The sequence below is a fragment of the Oncorhynchus nerka genome, linkage group LG3 (genome assembly GCF_034236695.1).
Source record: "Oncorhynchus nerka isolate Pitt River linkage group LG3, Oner_Uvic_2.0, whole genome shotgun sequence".
In the NCBI taxonomy this organism is placed as follows: Eukaryota; Metazoa; Chordata; class Actinopteri; order Salmoniformes; family Salmonidae; genus Oncorhynchus; species Oncorhynchus nerka.
In genome coordinates this window covers 78,260,903-78,281,425 of record NC_088398.1, presented here as the reverse complement: position 1 = coordinate 78,281,425, position 20,523 = coordinate 78,260,903, and the positions used below count along the sequence as shown (strand labels likewise).

At 45.0% G+C, this 20,523-nt stretch overlaps 2 pseudogenes; one reads left to right on the top strand and one right to left on the bottom strand.

Annotated features, from left to right (window-relative positions):
- Positions 1-2,062: 2,062 nt before the first annotated feature.
- LOC115117092 (interferon alpha/beta receptor 2-like) lies at positions 2,063-2,967 on the bottom strand (annotated as a pseudogene).
- A 526-nt stretch (positions 2,968-3,493) lies between these two features.
- The window catches only part of LOC115117094 (interferon alpha/beta receptor 1b-like), a 29,690-nt pseudogene continuing 12,660 nt past the window's right edge, over positions 3,494-20,523 (top strand).

Below are 20,523 nucleotides of genomic sequence, written 5' to 3'. Positions count from 1 at the left end.
ATATGTACAAGTAGGTAGAGTTAAAGTGACTATGCATAGATAATAAACAGAGAGTAGCAGCAGTGTAAAAAAAGGGGGAGGGGCAATGCAAATAGTCTGGGTAGCCATTTGATTCGCTGTTCAGGAGTCTTATGGCTGGGGGGGTAGAAGCTGTTAAGAAGCCTTTTGGACCTAGACTTGGAGCTCCGGTACCGCTTGCCGTGCTGTAGCAGAGAGAACAGTCTATGACTAGGGTGGCTGGAGACTTTGACAATTCTTAGGGCCTTCCTCTGACACCGCCTGGTATAGAGGTCCTGGATGGCAGGAAGCTTGGCCACTTCCTTAATATTAGATTTCATGCAACAGCTGTTATTTACAAATGGACACAGGCCGCCACCCCTTGTCTTACCCGATACAGCTGTTCTATATTGCTGATGCACCGAAAACCGAGCCAGCTGTATGTTATCCATGTCGTCGTTCAGCCACAACTCAGTGAAACATAAGATATTACTGTTTAATGTCCCGTTGGTAGGATAGTTTTGATCGGAGCTCATCCATTTTATTACACAATGATTGCATGTTGGCTAATAGGACTGATGATAGAGGAAGATTACTCACTCGCTGTCGGATCCTTACAAAAACCCCAACCTACTTCCCAGATATCTTCGTCATAAGAATGATGGGGATTTGGGCCTTGTCGTGTGTCTGAAGTAAATCTTTTGCGTCCGACTCGTTAAAGAAAACATCTTGTCCAGTACGAGGTGAGTGATCGCTGTCCTGATTTCCAGAAGCTCTTTTCGGTCATAAGAGATGGTGGCAGAAAGATTATATTCAAAATAACTTTTTGATTAGCACAATTGATTAGTAGCCCCCGTAAAACAGCAGCCAGCAGCAGCACCGACAGTATATCCAGCACAATACTGTGACTTCGTACAACAAGAGGCTGTTGAACGAGAGCAACTTACCAACCCCAGCGCCTACAAAGAGAGGTAGTTGAAATGAAGGCTACATGTAATGCAGATGCTGTAGTATATTTAAGCAATAAGGCCTGAGGGGGTTTGTGGTATATGGTCAATATACCACGGCTAAGGGCTGTTGTTATTGCACGACGCAATGAGGAGAGCCTGGATACAGGCCTTAGCCGTGGTATATTGGCAATATACCACAAGCCCCCAAGGTTTCTTATTGCTATTATAAACTGGTTACCAACTTAATTAGAGCAGTAAAAATACATGTTTTGTCATGCCCGTGGTATACGGTCTGATATACCATGGCTTTCGGCCAATTAGCATTCAGGGCTCGAAACACCCAGTTTATAATGTCCATTATTAAACCCTTAACCATCACCCCAACGATGCTCATGTCTTCATTTGGAGAATTTTAAGAATGGTATTTCTTTGTACATTACCAAAAAGGGTAAAATTTTGACTTCAAAGACACTGTTTATCATGTACAATGCCTGGATTAAAATAAAGAACATGAACGGATTGAACATTGCAGTATGAACAACTGCAAAAGAAAGTCATTTCACATTTATTACAGCACCTACTGGGGTAAAAATATTACTATATTATGTTGACTTGAAATGTGTATCTAATGACTGTTATTAAAATGCCTGCATGTGGGTTCAATCCCTTTTGTAGGGAATTTAACAAAAGTGGCATTCACAAGAGTTGCATGGCCACACCTCTCCTCACTCTCCCTAGTTATTTAACATACAGTTCATGACACTGTTCAGTGAACTACAAGATATCCTGTCCTTTTATCGATGTGATCTAAATACCCTAAGCCGGCCCAGCGTCGTCCAGGTTTGGGCGGGGTAGGCCGTCATTGTAAATAAGAATTTGTTCTTAACTGAATTAAAAAGAATGACATTCCCAGGTTATATTCAAAGGGAATGTGAGTGGGTTTGACCACATTCTCAGAACTTGCTTTCTTTTCTAGGTATATTCCACTCGGAAAGTATTCAGACCCCTTGACTTTTTCCACATTTCGTTACGTTACAGACTCATTCTAAAATTGATTTAAAAAAATGTTTTTTAACGTCAATCTCACCTGAGTATTTTGTCCCTGGCGCACCTCATTAGAAGTCACCTAATTTTGAACGACCAAGGCCTACCTGAGCCCCGTCACTAGTCCGACGCATCTGGCAGGTGATCTCCCTGAAGAGGAGCTGTGTGTGTGTGTGTGTGTGTGTGTGTGTGTGTGGGGGGGGGGGGGGCAGAGAGCGCTGTAGGCCCCTGGATGTAAGGGGAGTGACCTGCAGTGACCAGGCAGTTCCCACAGCCTGACACGGACACCACTAGAGCAGACTAAAGTTTCACTCAGTTGGACTTCTGGCTAAGGGTGAAGGCCTGAACACGGGCCTGACAGTAACAGAAGGAATCCTTGAACTTGTTAAAGAGGTCATATGGCTGGTTGGTCTTCAACCTGGCACAATCCTTCACATGAGTTCTTCCTGGAGGAGGGAACGAGAGACAAAGTGAAATAGAGTAACCGAGAGTGAGATATAGAGGGGAAAATAAAGCTAAGGACAATCAAATCTAAACTGTCCTAGATTGTATCACTGCAATTGTGCAGTATTTTGCCTTTACCACGTAACCAGCTGAAAGGAAAGCACTTACTCAGCAGCTACACGAGAAGGATCGAAAAAGGAAAGCACTTAACTCAGCAGCTACACTAGAAGGATCGAAAAAGGAAAGCACTTACTCAGCAGCTACACGAGAAGGATCGAAAAAGGAAAGCACTTACTCAGCAGCTACACGAGAAGGATTGAAAAAGGAAAGCACTTACTCAGCAGCTACACTAGAAGGATAGAACAAGGAAAGCATGGGACTGAAGAGTAAGAGCGTACCTGAGGCTCTGAACTGTGAAGTGGGTGTTGGCAGGAGTCCCTGAACAGGGCAGTCAGGTCAGAGTGTGCTCAAGGTTGAAGGAGACAATGGACACGTTGCTAAAGACTGGGGGCAGGCACACCACTGGAACATATAGACATATAGAGAGAGAGGGAGGGAGACGCAGACAAAAAAAATATAAAATGATAGACGTAAAGAAAATGTTTCAGAGAATACAAAGAATGAAGATAAGGTAGGTAACGGAAGCTGCTCTTTCCATGACACACACTGGCCAAGTGAATCCAGATTAAAGCTATGATCCTTTATTGATGTCACTTGTTAAATCCACTTCAATCAGTGTAGATGAAGGGGAGGAGACGTGTTAAAGATGGATTTATAAGCCTTGAGACAATTGAGACATGTATTGTGTGTGTGCCATTCAGAGGGTGAATGGGCAAGACAAAATATTTAAATGCCTTTGAACAGGGTATGGTAGTAGGTGTCAGGTGCACTGGTTTGAGTGTGTCAAGAACTGCAATGCAGCTAGGTTTTTCACGCTCAACAGTTTCCTGTGTGTATCAAGAATGACCAACCACCCAAAACATAAATAAATAAATAAAACTGGCAAGTGTCTACACTGACATTTTCAACCTCTCCCTGACCGAGTCTGTAATACCTACATGTTTCAAGCAGACCACCATTGTCCCTGTGCCCAAGGAAGTGAAGGTAACCTGCCTAACTGGCTACAGACCCGTAGTACTCACGTCGGTAGCCAAGACGTGCTTTGAAAGGCTGGTCATGGCTTACATCAACACCATCATCCAGGAAACCCTAGACCCACTCCAATTCACATACCACCCCAACAGATCCACAGATGATGCAATCTCAAATCACACTGCCCTTTCCCACCTGGACAAAAGGAACACCTATGTGAGAACACTGTTCATCGAGAGGTATTGCCATGTTGAATGCACCGAGCTGTCTGTCTAAACTACTGGCACACAGCTCTGACACTCATGCATAGCCCACAAGACATGCCACAAGAGGTCTCTTCAGTCCCCAAGTCCAGAACAGACTATGGGAGGCACACAGTACTACATAGAGCCATGACTACATGGAACTCTATTCCACAGTTCTACACAGAGTCATGACTACATGGAACTCTATTCCACAGTTCTACACAGAGTCATGACTACATGGAACTCTATTCCACAGTACTACATAGAGCCATGACTACATGGAACTCTATTCCACAGTTCTACACAGAGTCATGACTACATGGAACTCTATTCCACAGTTCTACACAGAGTCATGACTACATGGAACTCTATTCCACAGTACTACATAGAGCCATGACTACATGGAACTCTATTCCACAGTTCTACACAGAGTCATGACTACATGGAACTCTATTCCACAGTTCTACACAGAGTCATGACTACATGGAACTCTATTCCACAGTACTACATAGAGCCATGACTACATGGAACTCTATTCCACAGTTCTACACAGAGTCATGACTACATGGAACTCTATTCCACAGTTCTACACAGAGTCATGACTACATGGAACTCTATTCCACAGTTCTACACAGAGTCATGACTACATGGAACTCTATTCCACAGTTCTACACAGAGTCATGACTACATGGAACTCTATTCCACAGTTCTACACAGAGTCATGACTACATGGAACTCTATTCCACAGTACTACATAGAGCCATGACTACATGGAACTCTATTCCACAGTTCTACACAGAGTCATGACTACATGGAACTCTATTCCACAGTTCTACACAGAGTCATGACTACATGGAACTCTATTCCACAGTTCTACATAGAGCCATGACTACATGGAACTCTATTCCACAGTTCTACACAGAGTCATGACTACATGGAACTCTATTCCACAGTTCTACACAGAGTCATGACTACATGGAACTCTATTCCACAGTTCTACACAGAGTCATGACTACATGGAACTCTATTCCACAGTTCTACACAGAGTCATGACTACATGGAACTCTATTCCACAGTTCTACACAGAGTCATGACTACATGGAACTCTATTCCACAGTTCTACATAGAGTCATGACTACATGGAACTCTATTCCACAGTTCTACACAGAGTCATGACTACATGGAACTCTATTCCACAGTTCTACATAGAGTCATGACTACATGGAACTCTATTCCACAGTTCTACACAGAGTCATGACTACATGGAACTCTATTCCACAGTACTACATAGAGCCATGACTACATGGAACTCTATTCCACAGTACTACATAGAGCCATGACTACATGGAACTCTATTCCACAGTTCTACACAGAGTCATGACTACATGGAACTCTATTCCACAGTTCTACACAGAGTCATGACTACATGGAACTCTATTCCACAGTACTACATAGAGCCATGACTACATGGAACTCTATTCCACAGTTCTACACAGAGTCATGACTACATGGAACTCTATTCCACAGTACTACATAGAGTCATGACTACATGGAACTCTATTCCACAGTTCTACACAGAGTCATGACTACATGGAACTCTATTCCACAGTTCTACACAGAGTCATGACTACATGGAACTCTATTCCACAGTTCTACACAGAGTCATGACTACATGGAACTCTATTCCACAGTTCTACATAGAGTCATGACTACATGGAACTCTATTCCACAGTACTACATAGAGTCATGACTACATGGAACTCTATTCCACAGTTCTACATAGAGTCATGACTACATGGAACTCTATTCCACAGTACTACATAGAGTCATGACTACATGGAACTCTATTCCACAGTTCTACATAGAGTCATGACTACATGGAACTCTATTCCACAGTACTACATAGAGTCATGACTACATGGAACTCTATTCCACAGTACTACATAGAGTCATGACTACATGGAACTCTATTCCACAGTTCTACATAGAGTCATGACTACATGGAACTCTATTCCACAGTACTACATAGAGTCATGACTACATGGAACTCTATTCCACAGTTCTACATAGAGTCATGACTACATGGAACTCTATTCCACAGTTCTACACAGAGTCATGACTACATGGAACTCTATTCCACAGTTCTACACAGAGTCATGACTACATGGAACTCTATTCCACAGTTCTACACAGAGTCATGACTACATGGAACTCTATTCCACAGTTCTACATAGAGTCATGACTACATGGAACTCTATTCCACAGTTCTACACAGAGTCATGACTACATGGAACTCTATTCCACAGTTCTACATAGAGTCATGACTACATGGAACTCTATTCCACAGTTCTACACAGAGTCATGACTACATGGAACTCTATTCCACAGTTCTACATAGAGTCATGACTACATGGAACTCTATTCCACAGTTCTACACAGAGTCATGACTACATGGAACTCTATTCCACAGTTCTACATAGAGTCATGACTACATGGAACTCTATTCCACAGTTCTACACAGAGTCATGACTACATGGAACTCTATTCCACATCAAGTAACTGATTCAAGCAGTAAAATTACATTTAAAAAACAGATAAAAAACACCTTATGAAACAGCGGGGACTGTGAAGCAACACCAACATTTGGCATAGACACACACACACGATAACATACACATGGATTTAGTACTGTAGATATGTGGTAGTGGTGGAGTAGGGGCCTGAGGGCACACAGTGTGTTGTGAAATCTGTGAATGTATTGTAATGTTTTAAATTGGTATATAATTGCCTTAATTTTTATGGACCCTAGGAAGAGTAGCTAATGCTTTGGCAGCAGCAATTTTTTTTATTGTTATTATTTTTTATTTTACTAGGCAAGTCAGTTAAGAACAAATTCTTATTTTCAATGATGGCCTAGGAACAGTAGGTTAACTGCCTATTCAGGGGCAGAACAACAGATTTGTACCTTGTGAGCTCGGGGGTTTGAACCTGCAACCTTCCGGTTACTAGTCCAACGCCCTAACCACTAGGCTACCCTGGCATATCAGGAGATGTATCCACAACTTTAAGCTACATAGTAATTTGACAGAGGTAATGAACTGGCTATTGTTCAGTAAAGCAATTGATAAAACAGGACCATGTTGGAAAAACAAGTTTATGTCAATATTACACAGGTAAACTAACTGTTACAGAAACCAGGAATACAGACCGGCTGTATGTTATATACCTACTGACCAAAGAAGATGTTTTAAAATCTATTCATTTTTTTCAATGAATATATTGTTAAAGTAAAGGTTTAACAAAGAAATGCAGACAGGGACAACATTGCTACAAGACAAAACGGCTCACTCAATCATGCCTAATAGTGTTGTAAGTATAAAAGCAATGCTTGCTTTCATAAAATCAAAAAAGCTTGGAAAGGTAGTGGAATTGGGTAGGATGAATGCAATACATTACCTTCTATGCAGCACAAAACACATTATTGTGGGAGCACCTCTAAGACTATGAATTTGGCTGTTTTCTTTTATTAAGGTTTGAATCCTAAGCAACTTTCCTACACATCGTTTGAAGTACAATAAACCAACATAGCTACTTTAGTAGATCAACGTTGTGTGCTGGAAATCCTTTGTAGAGCATGGGTGGAGAACGCATTGCGGTGCTCAGGAATTCTCTTTTTCGGCTTCAGACCCATGCTTACTTTTAACTTTAATGTTGTTTTTTTTGTTTTGTTTTTATACTCTACATCACATGCCCAGAGTCGGTTCTCTCTGTTTATGAACACCACCAACACAGTGAATGGGAAAATGGATTCAAACTCTATCCATCTGCTGGTGACTTGCTGAATGTGCAATCCTAAAGGAGGGCTGTGATTGGTTAATGATCTATAATGTCCATTTCTATGTAATAGAATTTTCGGCTTCCGACCAATTTGAATACTCCACAAGTACATCAAATTTCCAGAGTGGGCTCTGCTAATTCTGTGTGAATCTGTTTATGAACACCACCAACTCAGTGAATGGGAAAATGGATTCAAACTCTATCCATCTGCTGGTGACTTGTTGAATGTGCTATTTTTATTTTGTTTAACCTTTTCTTTTACAAGGCAGTTAAGAACAAATTCTTATTTTCAACGACGGCCTAGGAACAGTGGGTTAACTTCCTGTTCAAGGGCAGAACGACAGATTTGTACCTTGTCAGCTCGCGGATTTGAACTTGCAACCTTTCGGTTACTACTCTAACCACTAGGCTACCCTGCTGCCCCAATCCTAAAGGTGGGCTGTGATTGGTTAATGACCTACAGTGCATTTAGAAAGTATTCAGACCCCTTGACTTTACCACATTCTGTTACGTTACAGCCTTATTCTAAAATGGATTAATTAAACATGTTCCTCATCAATCTACACACAATATGAAGCAGAAGGTAGCCTATTGGTTAGAGCGTTGGGCTAGTAACCAGCAGGTAGCCTATTGGTTAGAGCGTTGGGCTAGTAACCAGCAGGTAGCCTAGTGGTTAGAGCGTTGGGCTAGTAACCAGAAGGTAGCCTAGTGGTTAGAGCGTTGGGCTAGTAACCAGCAGGTAGCCTAGTGGTTAGAGTGTTGGGCTAGTAACCAGCAGGTAGCCTAGTGGTTAGAGCGTTGGGCTAGTAACCAGAAGGTAGCCTAGTGGTTAGAGCGTTGGGCTAGTAACCAGCAGGTAGCCTAGTGGTTAGAGTGTTGGGCTAGTAACCAGCAGGTAGCCTAGTGGTTAGAGCGTTGGGCTAGTAACCAGAAGGTAGCCTAGTGGTTAGAGCGTTGGGCTAGTAACCAGCAGGTAGCCTAGTGGTTAGAGTGTTGGGCTAGTAACCAGCAGGTAGCCTAGTGGTTAGAGCGTTGGGCTAGTAACCAGCAGGTAGCCTAGTGGTTAGAGCGTTGGGCTAGTAACCAGAAGGTAGCCTAGTGGTTAGAGCGTTGGGCTAGTAACCAGCAGGTAGCCTAGTGGTTAGAGCGTTGGGCTAGTAACCCGAAAAGTTGCTAGATTGAATCCCCGAGCTGACAAGGTAAAAATTTGTCGTTCTGCCCCTGAACAAGGCAGTTAACCCACTGTTCCTAGGCCATCATTGTAAATAAGAATTTGTTCTTAACTGACTTGCCTAGTTAAATAAAGGTAAAAATTGTGTTTGCTTATTGGTTCTTCAGAGATTTTAAATATGGTATCAATTCCTCTTTTTTTGTATATTTCATATTGTCCACAGGACATGTGAATTGGTGGTTGGCTGTGAAGTAGTGATGAAATACAAAGCCTAAAGTATGCAAATGTTTAGTCTATTTTAACTTCAAAGTTTGCTGCTGAATCAGTTGATAATATCCAACTCCCATCATGTACCATGTAAACAACACGGTACCAAACAGTGAAGAACTATTCAGTGACCCGGTCTGCCTGTTTTGTGTTCCAGTGCTTGCAGAGCTGCCTCAACCTCAGAACCTGACTCTGCTCACCCTGAACACACAGTATGTACTGACGTGGGACTGGGACCAGACGACCACAGGCAACTCCGTTACCTTCACTGTAGAGTACATGGCGTAAGTCACCAGATGCACTCACACCACCCCCGCAGACCCCTCCTACATGTCACATACTGTAGTTCACCTCCCCTCCTACATGTCACATACTGTAGTTCACCTCCCCTTCCTACATGTCACATACTGTAGTTCACCTCCCCTTCCTACATGTCACATACTGTAGTTCACCTCCCCTCCTACATGTCACATACTGTAGTTCACCTCCCCCTCCTACATGTCACATACTGTAGTTCACCTCCCCCTCCTACATGTCACATACTGTAGTTCACCTCCTACATGTCACATACTGTAGTTCACCTCCCCCTCCTACATGTCACATACTGTAGTTCACCTCCCCCTCCTACATGTCACATACTGTAGTTCACCTCCCCCTCCTACATGTCACATACTGTAGTTCACCTCCCCTCCTACATGTCACATACTGTAGTTCACCTCCCCCTCCTACATGTCACATACTGTAGTTCACCTCCCCTCCTACATGTCACATACTGTAGTTCACCTCCCCCTCCTACATGTCACATACTGTAGTTCACCTCCCCCTCCTACATGTCACATACTGTAGTTCACCTCCCCCTCCTACATGTCACATACTGTAGTTCACCTCCCCCTCCTACATGTCACATACTGTAGTTCACCTCCCCTCCTACATGTCACATACTGTAGTTCACCTCCCCCTCCTACATGTCATACTGTAGTTCACCTCCCCTCCTACATGTCACATACTGTAGTTCACCTCCTACATGTCACATACTGTAGTTCACCTACATGTCATACTGTAGTTCACCTCCCCCTCCTACATGTCATACTGTAGTTCACCTCCCCCTCCTACATGTCATACTGTAGTTCACCTCCCCTCCTACATGTCATACTGTAGTTCACCTCCCCTTCCTACATGTCACATACTGTAGTTCACCTCCTACATGTCACATACTGTAGTTCACCTCCCCCTCCTACATGTCACATACTGTAGTTCACCTCCCCTCCTACATGTCATACTGTAGTTCACCTCCTACATTACATACTGTAGTTCACCTCCCCCTCCTACATGTCATACTGTAGTTCACCTCCCCTTCCTACATGTCATACTGTAGTTCACCTCCCCTCCTACATGTCACATACTGTAGTTCACCTCCCCTCCTACATGTCACATACTGTAGTTCACCTCCTACATGTCACATACTGTAGTTCACCTCCCCCACCTACATGTCATACTGTAGTTCACCTCCCCCTCCTACATGTCACATACTGTAGTTCACCTCCCCTCCTACATGTCACATACTGTAGTTCACCTCCTACATGTCACATACTGTAGTTCACCTCCCCTCCTACATGTCATACTGTAGTTCACCTCCCCCTCCTACATGTCATACTGTAGTTCACCTCCCCCCTCCTACATGTCACATACTGTAGTTCACCTCCCCCTCCTACATGTCACATACTGTAGTTCACCTCCTACATGTCACATACTGTAGTTCACCTCCCCCTCCTACATGTCATACTGTAGTTCACCTCCCCTCCTACATGTCACATACTGTAGTTCACCTCCCCCTCCTACATGTCACATCAGTTCACCTCCTACATGTCACATACTGTAGTTCACCTCCCCTCCTACATGTCATACTGTAGTTCACCTCCCCCCTCCTACACATACTGTAGTTCACCTCCCCCTCCTACATGTCACATACTGTAGTTCACCTCCCCTCCTACATGTCACATACTGTAGTTCACCTCCCCTCCTACATGTCACATACTGTAGTTCACCTCCCCTCCTACATGTCACATACTGTAGTTCACCTCCTCCTCCTACATGTCACATACTGTAGTTCACCTCCTACATGTCACATACTGTAGTTCACCTCCCCCTCCTACATGTCATACTGTAGTTCACCTCCTACATGTCACATACTGTAGTTCACCTCCCCTCCTACATGTCACATACTGTAGTTCACCTCCCCCTCCTACATGTCACATACTGTAGTTCACCTCCCCCTCCTACATGTCATACTGTAGTTCACCTCCCCCTCCTACATGTCATACTGTAGTTCACCTCCCCTCCTACATGTCACATACTGTAGTTCACCTCCCCCTTCTACATGTCATACTGTAGTTCACCTCCCCTTCCTACATGTCATACTGTAGTTCACCTCCCCTTCCTACATGTCATACTGTAGTTCACCTCCCCTTCCTACATGTCACATACTGTAGTTCACCTCCTACATGTCACATACTGTAGTTCACCTCCTACATGTCACATACTGTAGTTCACCTCCCCTCCTACATGTCACATACTGTAGTTCACCTCCTCCTCCTACATGTCACATACTGTAGTTCACCTCCTCCTCCTACATGTCACATACTGTAGTTCACATACTGTAGTTCCCTCCTACATGTCACATACTGTAGTTCACCTCCCCTCCTACATGTCACATACTGTAGTTCACCTCCCCCTCCTACATGTCACATACTGTAGTTCACCTCCCCCCTCCTACATGTCACATACTGTAGTTCACCTCCCCCCACCTACATGTCACCTGTAGTTCACCTCCCCCACCTACATGTCCTGTAGTTCACCTCCCCCTCCTACATGTCACATACTGTAGTTCACCTCCCCTCCTACATGTCACATACTGTAGTTCACCTCCCCTCCTACATGTCACATACTGTAGTTCACCTCCCCTCCTACATGTCACATACTGTAGTTCACCTCCCCCTCCTACATGTCACATACTGTAGTTCACCTCCCCCTCCTACATGTCACATACTGTAGTTCACCTCCCCTCCTACATGTCACATACTGTAGTTCACCTCCCCCTCCTACATGTCACATACTGTAGTTCACCTCCCCTCCTACATGTCACATACTGTAGTTCACCTCCCCTCCTACATGTCACATACTGTAGTTCACCTCCCCTCCTACATGTCACATACTGTAGTTCACCTCCCCCTACTACTAGTTCATGTCCTACATGTCACACTGTAGTTCACCTCCCCTCCTACATGTCACATACTGTAGTTCACCTCCCCCTCCTACATGTCACATACTGTAGTTCACCTCCCCTCCTACATGTCACATACTGTAGTTCACCTCCCCCTCCTACATGTCACATACTGTAGTTCACCTCCCCCTCCTACATGTCACATACTGTAGTTCACCTCCCCCTCCTACATGTCACATACTGTAGTTCACCTCCCCTCCTACATGTCACATACTGTAGTTCACCTCCCCCTCCTACATGTCATACATGTAGTTCACCTCCCCTCCTACATGTCACATACTGTAGTTCACTGTACTGTTCACCTCCCCTCCTACATGTCACATACTGTAGTTCACCTCCCCTCCTACATGTCACATACTGTAGTTCACCTCCCCTCCTACATGTCACATACTGTAGTTCACCTCCTCCTCCTACATGTCACATACTGTAGTTCACCTCCTCCTACATGTCACATACTGTAGTTCACCTCCCCTCCTACATGTCACATACTGTAGTTCACCTCCCCTCCTACATGTCACATACTGTAGTTCACCTCCCCCTCCTACATGTCACATACTGTAGTTCACCTCCCCCTCCTACATGTCACATACTGTAGTTCACCTCCCCTCCTACATGTCACATACTGTAGTTCACCTCCCCTCCTACATGTCACATACTGTAGTTCACCTCCCCCCTCCTACATGTCTCCTACATGTCACAGTTAGTTCACCTCCCCCTCCTACATGTCACATACTGTAGTTCACCTCCCCTCCTACATGTCATACAGTTCACCTCCCCTCCTACATGTCACATACTGTAGTTCACCTCCCCCTCCTACATGTCATACTGTAGTTCACCTCCCCCTCCTACATGTCATACTGTAGTTCACCTCCCCTCCTACATGTCATACTGTAGTTCACCTCCCCCCTCCTACATGTCACATACTGTAGTTCACCTCCCCTCCTACATGTCACATACTGTAGTTCACCTCCCCTCCTACATGTCACATACTGTAGTTCACCTCCCCTCCTACATGTCACATACTGTAGTTCACCTCCCCTCCTACATGTCACATACTGTAGTTCACCTCCCCCTCCTACATGTCACATACTGTAGTTCACCTCCCCCTCCTACATGTCACATACTGTAGTTCACCTCCCCTCCTACATGTCACATACTGTAGTTCACCTCCCCTCCTACCTCACCTACATGTCTGTAGTTCACCTCCCCTCCACATGTCACATACTGTAGTTCACCTCCCCTCCTACATGTCACATACTGTAGTTCACCTCCCCTCCTACATGTCACATACTGTAGTTCACCTCCCCCCTCCTACATGTCACATACTGTAGTTCACCTCCCCTCCTACATGTCACATACTGTAGTTCACCCTCCCCCCTCCTACATGTCACATACTGTAGTTCCTCCCTCCTACATGTCACATACTGTAGTTCACCTCCCCTCCTACATGTCACATACTGTAGTTCACCTCCCCTCCTACATGTCACATACTGTAGTTCCTCCCCTCCTACATGTTCACATACTGTAGTTCTCCCTCATACTGTAGTTCACCTCCCCCTCCTCACATACTGTAGTTCACCTCCCCCTCCTACATGTCACATACTGTAGTTCACCTCCCCCTCCTACATGTCACATACTGTAGTTCACCTCCCATGTCCTGTAGTTCACCTCCCCCTCCTACATGTCACATACTGTAGTTCACCTCCCCTCCTACATGTCATACTGTTCCTCCCCTCCTACATGTCACATACTGTAGTTCACCTCCCTCCTACATGTCATACTGTAGTTCCCTCCTACATGTCCTACTAGTTCACCTCCCCTGTCATGTCATACTGTAGTTCACCTCCCCTCCTACATGTCATACTGTAGTTCACCTCCCCCTCCTACATGTCATACTGTAGTTCACCTCCCCTCCTACATGTCACATACTGTAGTTCACCTCCTACATGTCACATACATGTTCACACTATACTGTAGTTCTACATGTCAGTTCACCTCCCCTCCTACATGTCATACTGTAGTTCACCTCCCCCTCCTACATGTCATACTGTAGTTCACCTCCCCCTCCTACATGTCACATACTGTAGTTCACCTCCCCTCCTACATGTCACATACTGTAGTTCACCTCCCCTCCTACATGTCACATACTGTAGTTCACCTCCCCTCCTACATGTCACATACTGTAGTTCACCTCCCCCTCCTACATGTCACATACTGTAGTTCACCTCCCCTCCTACATGTCACATACTGTAGTTCACCTCCCCCTCCTACATGTCACATACTGTAGTTCACCTCCCCCCCTCCTACATGTCACATACTGTAGTTCACCTCCCCTCCACATGTCACCTGTAGTTCTCCTACATGTCACATACTGTAGTTCACCTCCCCCCTCCTACATGTCATACTGTAGTTCACCTCCCCCTCCTACATGTCATACTGTAGTTCACCTCCTACATGTCACCTGTAGTTCACCTCCCCCTCCACATGTCACATACTGTAGTTCACCTCCCCTCCTACATGTCACATACTGTAGTTCACCTCCTGTAGTTCCCTCCCCTACATGTCACATACTGTAGTTCACCTCCCCTTCCTACATGTCACATACTGTAGTTCACCTCCTCCCATGTCACATGTCACATACTGTAGTTCACCTCCCCTCCTACATGTCACATACTGTAGTTCACCTCCCCCTCCTACATGTCACATACTGTAGTTCACCTCCCCTCCTACATGTCACATACTGTAGTTCACTCCCCTCCTAGTTCACCTCACCTCCCCCTCCTACATGTCACATACTGTAGTTCACCTCCCCTCCTACATGTCACATACTGTAGTTCACCTCCCCCTCCTACATGTCACATACTGTAGTTCACCTCCCCTCCTACATGTCACATACTGTAGTTCACATGTCACTCCCCTCCTACATGTCACATACTGTAGTTCACCTCCCCTCCTACATGTCACATACTGTAGTTCACCTCCCCTCCTACATGTCACATACTGTAGTTCACCTCCCCTCCTACATGTCACATACTGTAGTTCCCCCCCCACCTACATGTCACATACTGTAGTTCCCCCCCCACCTACATGTCACACTGTAGTTCACCTCCCCCTCCTACATGTCACATACTGTAGTTCACCTCCCCCACCTACATGTCACATACTGTAGTTCACCTCCCCCCTCCTACATGTCACATACTGTAGTTCACCTCCCCCTCCTACATGTCACATACTGTAGTTCACCTCCCCTCCTACATGTCACATACTGTAGTTCCCCTCCCCCACCTACATGTCACATACTGTAGTTCACCTCCCCCACCTACATGTCATACTGTAGTTCACCTCCCCCTCCTACATGTCACATACTGTAGTTCACCTCCCCTCCTACATGTCATACTGTATTTCACCTCCCCTCCTACATGTCATACTGTATTTCACCTCCCCCTCCTACATGTCACATACTGTACTGTAGTTCACCTCCCCTCCTACATGTCACATACTGTAGTTCACCTCCTCCTCCTACATGTCACATACTGTAGTTCACCTCCCCTCCTACATGTCACATACTGTAGTTCACCTCCCCTCCAACATGTCATACTGTAGTTCACCTCCCCTTCCTACATGTCATACTGTAGTTCACCTCCCCCTCCTACATGTCACATACTGTACTGTAGTTCACCTCCCCTCCTACATGTCACATACTGTAGTTCACCTCCCTCTCCTACATGTCACATACTGTAGTTCACCTCCCCTCCTACATGTCACATACTGTAGTTCACCTCCCCTCCTACATGTCACATACTGTAGTTCACCTCCCCTCCTACATGTCACATACTGTAGTTCCCCTCCCCCACCTACATGTCACATACTGTAGTTCCCCTCCCCCACCTACATGTCACACTGTAGTTCACCTCCCCCTCCTACATGTCACATACTGTAGTTCACCTCCCCCACCTACATGTCACATACTGTAGTTCACCTCCCCCTCCTACATGTCACATACTGTAGTTCACCTCCCCTCCTACATGTCACATACTGTAGTTCCCCTCCCCACCTACATGTCACATACTGTAGTTCACCTCCCCCCACCTACATGTCATACTGTAGTTCACTCCCCCTCCTACATGTCACATACTGTAGTTCACCTCCCCTCCTACATGTCATACTGTATTTCACCTCCCCTCCTACATGTCATACTGTATTTCACCTCCCCTTCTACATGTCACATACTGTACTGTAGTTCACCTCCCCTCCTACATGTCACATACTGTAGTTCACCTCCTCCTCCTACATGTCACATACTGTAGTTCACCTCCCCTCCTACATGTCACATACTGTAGTTCACCTCCCCTCCAACATGTCATACTGTAGTTCACCTCCCCTTCCTACATGTCATACTGTAGTTCACCTCCCCCTCCTACATGTCACATACTGTACTGTAGTTCACCTCTCCTCCTACATGTCACATACTGTAGTTCACCTCCTCCTCCTACATGTCACATACTGTAGTTCACCTCCCCTCCTACATGTCACATACTGTAGTTCACCTCCCCTCCTACATGTCACATACTGTAGTTCCCCCCCCCTCCTACATGTCACACACTGTAGTTCACCTCCTACATGTCACATACTGTAGTTCACCTCCCCCTCCTACATGTCATACTGTAGTTCACCTCCCCCTCCTACATGTCACATACTGTAGTTCACCTCCCCCTCCTACATGTCACATACTGTAGTTCACCTCCCCCTCCTACATGTCATACTGTAGTTCACCTCCCCCTCCTACATGTCATACTGTAGTTCACCTCCCCCTCCTACATGTCACATACTGTAGTTCACCTCCCCCTCCTACATGTCACATACTGTAGTTCACCTCCTACATGTCACATACTGTAGTTCACTTCCTACATGTCACATACTGTAGTTCACCTCCCCTCCTACATGTCATACTGTATTTCACCTCCCCTCCTACATGTCATACTGTATTTCACCTCCCCCTCCTACATGTCACATACTGTAGTTCACCTCCCCCTCCTACATGTCACATACTGTAGTTCACCTCCCCTCCTACATGTCACATACTGTAGTTCACCTCCCCCTCCTACATGTCATACTGTAGTTCACCTCCCCTTCCTACATGTCACATACTGTAGTTCACCTCCTACATGTCACATACTGTAGTTCACCTCCTACATGTCACATACTGTAGTTCACCTCCCCCTCCTACATGTCACATACTGTAGTTCACCTCCCCTCCTACATGTCACATACTGTAGTTCACCTCCTCCTACATGTCACATACTGTAGTTCACCTCCCCTCCTACATGTCACATACTGTAGTTCACCTCCCCTCCTACATGTCACATACTGTAGTTCACCTCCCCCTCCTACATGTCATACTGTAGTTCACCTCCCCTTCCTACATGTCACATACTGTAGTTCACCTCCTACATGTCACATACTGTAGTTCACCTCCTACATGTCACATACTGTAGTTCACCTCCTACATGTCACATACTGTAGTTCACCTCCTACATGTCACATACTGTAGTTCACCTCCCCCTCCTACATGTCATACTGTAGTTCACCTCCCCCTCCTACATGTCATACTGTAGTTCACCTCCCCCTCCTACATGTCATACTGTAGTTCACCTCCTACATGTCATACTGTAGTTCACCTCCTACATGTCACATACTGTAGTTCACCTCCTACATGTCACATACTGTAGTTCACCTCCTACATGTCACATACTGTAGTTCACCTCCTACATGTCACATACTGTAGTTCACCTCCTACATGTCACATACTGTAGTTCACCTCCTACATGTCACATACTGTAGTTCACCTCCTACATGTCACATACTGTAGTTCACCTCCTACATGTCACATACTGTAGTTCACCTCCTACATGTCATACTGTAGTTCACCTCCTACATGTCATACTGTAGTTCACCTCCTACATGTCATACTGTAGTTCACCTCCTACATGTCATACTGTAGTTCACCTCCCCCTCCTACATGTCATACTGTAGTTCACCTCCCCCTCCTACATGTCACATACTGTAGTTCACCTCCTACATGTCATACTGTAGTTCACCTCCTACATGTCATACTGTAGTTCACCTCCCCCTCCTACATGTCACATACTGTAGTTCACCTCCCCCTCCTACATGTCACATACTGTAGTTCACCTCCCCCTCCTCCATGTCATACTGTAGTTCACCTCCCCCTCCTACATGTCATACTGTAGTTCACCTCCCCCTCCTACATGTCATACTGTAGTTCACCTCCTACATGTCACATACTGTAGTTCACCTCCTCCTCCTACATGTCATACTGTAGTTCACCTCCCCCTCCTACATGTCACATACTGTACTGTAGTTCACCTCCTACACCCAAACAGTGACTCGTCTGCTTTATTTTACCACCATGAGAGTCATGATCTGGTATTAGGCCAAGACTGCCTCTCATCACTGACCCTCTCGCTCGCTCCCCAACAGGAAGTACAAGATGAAGATGAAGATTCAGAACTGGAGCCGTGTGTGTGAAAGGACCACACTCACCCGCTGTGACCTCACAGGTTCTAATCTGCGCTACCTGGGCGCGTACGTGCTCCGAGTCCAAGCCAGCGCAGGCGGAGTCAACTCGGACTGGGTCAACAAAGACTTCTGTCCTGATAAAAACGGTGAGAGGAATGGGAGAAGGCAGACAGACTTGGGCACAGATGGAAAAAATAAACTAAATGAGAGACGAAAATAAACACAGTTGCAGACAGTCACATTTAAACACCAACAAAACAGGCTATTTTAAATCACCCATATTGAAAAAAATGTAGAACAATTAGACACCCGATAACCCACAACTACACACTCATGTATCAATCTGATTGTTGGATTGTGTTGTTGAACAAACTCCCTCACGACGCCAGGACAGCGGAGTCAATCACCACCTTCCGGAGACACCTGAAACCCCACCTCTTTAAGGAATACCTAGGATAGGATAAAGTAATCCTTCTCACCCCCCCCCTTAAAAGATTTAGATGCACTATTGTAAAGTGGCTGTTCCACTGGATGTCATAAGATGAACGCACCAATTTGTAAGTCGCTCTGGATAAGAGCGTCTGCTAAATGACTTAAATGTAAATGTAAACACACACAGCCACACACACACACACACAGCCACACACACACACACACACACAGCCACACACACACACAGCCACACACGTCAGAGTTAGTTATAAAAGTCCATCTTTAATTATATGAGCTCTTATCACAATCCTGTGACTCTCAGATAAATTCAGTGTCTCCCCAGTGAATTTTCTGAGAGTCCCCTTACAATGCAACTGAGTTCCTTTAATAGCAAAGACACCCATAGTCAGACAGCATAGACATAATTCATCGTTCAGCTTTGTCTCCTTTCATAAACCAAATCCTCCATATCAACAGGCATATATCAAATTGTCATTGATGTACAACCCACTCTAAACACAAACTCACGGATAGGAGAGTGACCCTACAGGTCAACAAAGAGGGAGCATAGAATGATTCCAGACACTGCAACCCCTCCTTTCCCCACTGGGAAAGTTAGGGAGTATAAGATATGTTTACACATGATGACACTTTGACCTCTCCCCTCTCATGTGGCCCATGCAACTTAGTCCTGACATAGAACAGATAACTGCCAATGGCCACCACTATAGTACAACAAAATACATTCTTATGAGAAGTAACTTACACACATTTGATGAATATTAAACATCTTACAAATGTTACCAACATATTCTGATAATTCCACGACAATTCACAACAAGTGTAGCTTTAATTCAGTACCATACATGTGTATTTTAATGAACGTTTGAGTTTTAACGAGTGTTATTAGCATTTAGCGTAGCCCATTTGCATTTCCAGATGTCTAGATGGGACGCCTGCGTGTCGGATAGGAGCAAGAGGTTAAGCATGTATTTACTGTAGCAAAAATGACTTAACTAATTTTTGACCAAATGAGCAGTTACTGCCAGTTTTGCTTGGTAGGGCAGTATAGTACAATTACTGCAATAATGTTGTTGTTTTTTCTTCTAGATGCTCACTTTCTATTGACTTGTCAAAGGCCTTTGACACTATTGACCATGCCCTGCTGTTGAATAGACTAAATAAATGTTTAAGTGTTGATGCATTGTATTGGTTCCAAAACTA